The sequence below is a fragment of the Triturus cristatus genome, chromosome 3_2 (genome assembly GCF_964204655.1).
Source record: "Triturus cristatus chromosome 3_2, aTriCri1.1, whole genome shotgun sequence".
Taxonomy (NCBI): Eukaryota; Metazoa; Chordata; class Amphibia; order Caudata; family Salamandridae; genus Triturus; species Triturus cristatus.
This window is the reverse complement of record NC_140584.1, coordinates 415,574,287-415,578,803: the sequence shown is the minus strand read 5'-3', so window position 1 is coordinate 415,578,803 and position 4,517 is coordinate 415,574,287.

Sequence of the window (4,517 nt, the reverse complement as noted above, 5' to 3'; positions counted from 1 at the left end):
AAAGGACTGTGGTAAATGAAGTGGCGACGGCGGGTACGCCTATGCCACGATGTGTAAAGAGAACAGTATGTGTTGCATTTAGCCATCCCTGGACACGTGTTTCGAGGTAGTTGCCTCTCGTCAGCAGGGAGTAGGACAGTGTAAAGGGGTGCCGTGTGGACTGCCAAAATGTAATTAAAAACAGGTCAAGTACCCCTCATGGCGCGCAGGTGCAGATCCAAGGCTCGTCAGCCCGTTAGCTCAAGGGAGCCGTAATAATTTGTACACAAATTGGTCGCACACTGCTCGTCACACCAGCAAGTTGCCCCAAAGGACTGTGGTAAATGAAGTGGCGACGGCGGGTACGCCTATGCCACGATGTGTAAAGAGAACAGTATGTGTTGCATTTAGCCATCCCTGGACACGTGTTTCGAGGTAGTTGCCTCTCGTCAGCAGGGAGTAGGACAGTGTAAAGGGGTGCCGTGTGGACTGCCAAAATGTAATTAAAAACAGGTCAAGTACCCCTCATGGCGCGCAGGTGCAGATCCAAGGCTCGTCAGCCCGTTAGCTCAAGGGAGCCGTAATAATTTGTACACAAATTGGTCGCACACTGCTCGTCACACCAGCAAGTTGCCCCAAAGGACTGTGGTAAATGAAGTGGCGACGGCGGGTACGCCTATGCCACGATGTGTAAAGAGAACAGTATGTGTTGCATTTAGCCATCCCTGGACACGTGTTTCGAGGTAGTTGCCTCTCGTCAGCAGGGAGTAGGACAGTGTAAAGGGGTGCCGTGTGGACTGCCAAAATGTAATTAAAAACAGGTCAAGTACCCCTCATGGCGCGCAGGTGCAGATCCAAGGCTCGTCAGCCCGTTAGCTCAAGGGAGCCGTAATAATTTGTACACAAATTGGTCGCACACTGCTCGTCACACCAGCAAGTTGCCCCAAAGGACTGTGGTAAATGAAGTGGCGACGGCGGGTACGCCTATGCCACGATGTGTAAAGAGAACAGTATGTGTTGCATTTAGCCATCCCTGGACACGTGTTTCGAGGTAGTTGCCTCTCGTCAGCAGGGAGTAGGACAGTGTAAAGGGGTGCCGTGTGGACTGCCAAAATGTAATTAAAAACAGGTCAAGTACCCCTCATGGCGCGCAGGTGCAGATCCAAGGCTCGTCAGCCCGTTAGCTCAATGGAGCCGTAATAATTTGTACACAAATTGGTCGCACACTGCTCGTCACACCAGCAAGTTGCCCCAAAGGACTGTGGTAAATGAAGTGGCGACGGCGGGTACGCCTATGCCACGATGTGTAAAGAGAACAGTATGTGTTGCATTTAGCCATCCCTGGACACGTGTTTCGAGGTAGTTGCCTCTCGTCAGCAGGGAGTAGGACAGTGTAAAGGGGTGCCGTGTGGACTGCCAAAATGTAATTAAAAACAGGTCAAGTACCCCTCATGGCGCGCAGGTGCAGATCCAAGGCTCGTCAGCCCGTTAGCTCAAGGGAGCCGTAATAATTTGTACACAAATTGGTCGCACACTGCTCGTCACACCAGCAAGTTGCCCCAAAGGACTGTGGTAAATGAAGTGGCGACGGCGGGTACGCCTATGCCACGATGTGTAAAGAGAACAGTATGTGTTGCATTTAGCCATCCCTGGACACGTGTTTCGAGGTAGTTGCCTCTCGTCAGCAGGGAGTAGGACAGTGTAAAGGGGTGCCGTGTGGACTGCCAAAATGTAATTAAAAACAGGTCAAGTACCCCTCATGGCGCGCAGGTGCAGATCCAAGGCTCGTCAGCCCGTTAGCTCAAGGGAGCCGTAATAATTTGTACACAAATTGGTCGCACACTGCTCGTCACACCAGCAAGTTGCCCCAAAGGACTGTGGTAAATGAAGTGGCGACGGCGGGTACGCCTATGCCACGATGTGTAAAGAGAACAGTATGTGTTGCATTTAGCCATCCCTGGACACGTGTTTCGAGGTAGTTGCCTCTCGTCAGCAGGGAGTAGGACAGTGTAAAGGGGTGCCGTGTGGACTGCCAAAATGTAATTAAAAACAGGTCAAGTACCCCTCATGGCGCGCAGGTGCAGATCCAAGGCTCGTCAGCCCGTTAGCTCAAGGGAGCCGTAATAATTTGTACACAAATTGGTCGCACACTGCTCGTCACACCAGCAAGTTGCCCCAAAGGACTGTGGTAAATGAAGTGGCGACGGCGGGTACGCCTATGCCACGATGTGTAAAGAGAACAGTATGTGTTGCATTTAGCCATCCCTGGACACGTGTTTCGAGGTAGTTGCCTCTCGTCAGCAGGGAGTAGGACAGTGTAAAGAGGTGCCGTGTGGACTGCCAAAATGTAATTAAAAACAGGTCAAGTACCCCTCATGGCGCGCAGGTGCAGATCCAAGGCTCGTCAGCCCGTTAGCTCAAGGGAGCCGTAATAATTTGTACACAAATTGGTCGCACACTGCTCGTCACACCAGCAAGTTGCCCCAAAGGACTGTGGTAAATGAAGTGGCGACGGCGGGTACGCCTATGCCACGATATGTAAAGAGAACAGTATGTGTTGCATTTAGCCATCCCTGGACACGTGTTTCGAGGTAGTTGCCTCTCGTCAGCAGGGAGTAGGACAGTGTAAAGGGGTGCCGTGTGGACTGCCAAAATGTAATTAAAAACAGGTCAAGTACCCCTCATGGCGCGCAGGTGCAGATCCAAGGCTCGTCAGCCCGTTAGCTCAAAGGAGCCGTAATAATTTGTACACAAATTGGTCGCACACTGCTCGTCACACCAGCAAGTTGCCCCAAAGGACTGTGGTAAATGAAGTGGAGACGGCGGGTACGCCTATGCCACGATGTGTAAAGAGAACAGTATGTGTTGCATTTAGCCATCCCTGGACACGTGTTTCGAGGTAGTTGCCTCTCGTCAGCAGGGAGTAGGACAGTGTAAAGGGGTGCCGTGTGGACTGCCAAAATGTAATTAAAAACAGGTCAAGTACCCCTCATGGCGCGCAGGTGCAGATCCAAGGCTCGTCAGCCCGTTAGCTCAAGGGAGCCGTAATAATTTGTACACAAATTGGTCGCACACTGCTCGTCACACCAGCAACTTGCTGGTGTGACGAGCGGTGTGCGACCTACTTTTCCTCCCTTTGTGAAGGTTAACTGGTTACCTTGTTATCTTCCATGCAGTGTTGTATTGGGAATAGAAATCAGACTGGGCACGCTAAAAAAAAGTGGCCCACATTTGCATATTGCCTTTCCTCAAAACACTGCTTAGGTGAAGTTTTATAAACACCTGAAAACAAGTGAGACCACTTCTGCTCAGGCCTTCTGCCCCAGCTTAGTATGCATGTAGCATGTATTAACTGACCGGTCAAGCGAGAGAAAGGGATGGACACCTCTGCCCATTGATAAAAGGAAGGTAATGGACGCCCATCTGCCTCCAGAAAAGCCACTCAGGGCCCCACTGGGCCTCTGGGGACATCTGAACAATCCACACACAGCGCAAATCAGCCCCCCAGGCTGCCAAAAATGCAGTCAACAGCTGGAACTTCGATACCGGCCCCTCGGCCACTGCCCGCCTTACCAATCCGACCCTACTTCCATGTTCTGATTCAATCAATCAATCAATCATAGCATTTGTAAAGTGCATTACATATCCGTGAGGGTCTCAAGGCGCTAAGGGGGTGGGGGGATGTTGCTACTGTTCGAAGAGCCAGGTCTTGAGGAGTCTTCTAAAGGTCAGTAGGAGTTGGGTCTGCCGTAGGCGGATGGGGAGGGTGTTCCATGTCCTGGCGGCGAGGTGGGAGAATGATTTCTGTATTCTGGTGTAAAAGTGGTTTTAACAAGTTGAACTTTTTTGCCCAGACGGTATTAATGTATGGTGAAATGAGAAAATGGCAAAGTAGTACCACAGAATGTGCTGTATTACACTGCATATTTTACTCAACCCTGCTGGAAAATGTGGTTCTCCCTTGCCACATTATTTCAGTGGCCCTAGTTATGCAAAAAGTAAATGTATCAGATTTGTGGTAACTGTAAAAAACTAGTGACCTTTTTATGATGTGTTTGCCTTTTCTAGATGCTGTAACTAACAGGTGGCAGGCAGTATTATCTATTTGAATGGCAATCTTTCTATCGAACTCAGAATAAAAGGATTAGTTTGCCCTGCCTGTACTAGAAATCGTATAATAATACTACAAGTCCCAGAATTCTAAGAAAAACAACGGTACTGCCCCAAGTAGTCACCCATAGACTTGAGACTCTTGACAGCTATGCACTAATAGCAGGATACCTCACGATTGCTGCTTGGTTTTATGTGCTATAGAAACTACAACACCAGGGAAACAATGCTTTGGCTTTCTTTCAGTTGACACTGCACCAATCATACCGCCAGAACAACTATTTATTAAATAGTATTTAAAAGAACCAAGTTTTGGGAGTACTATTTGAAAAAGCACCATTGCTTCGCGTTGGTACTCTCTACCCCTGAGGCAGGCTCTATGGTCGTGCGGCTGAGCCTGCTGTCGCCAGGGGCAGACGGTTGCTAAG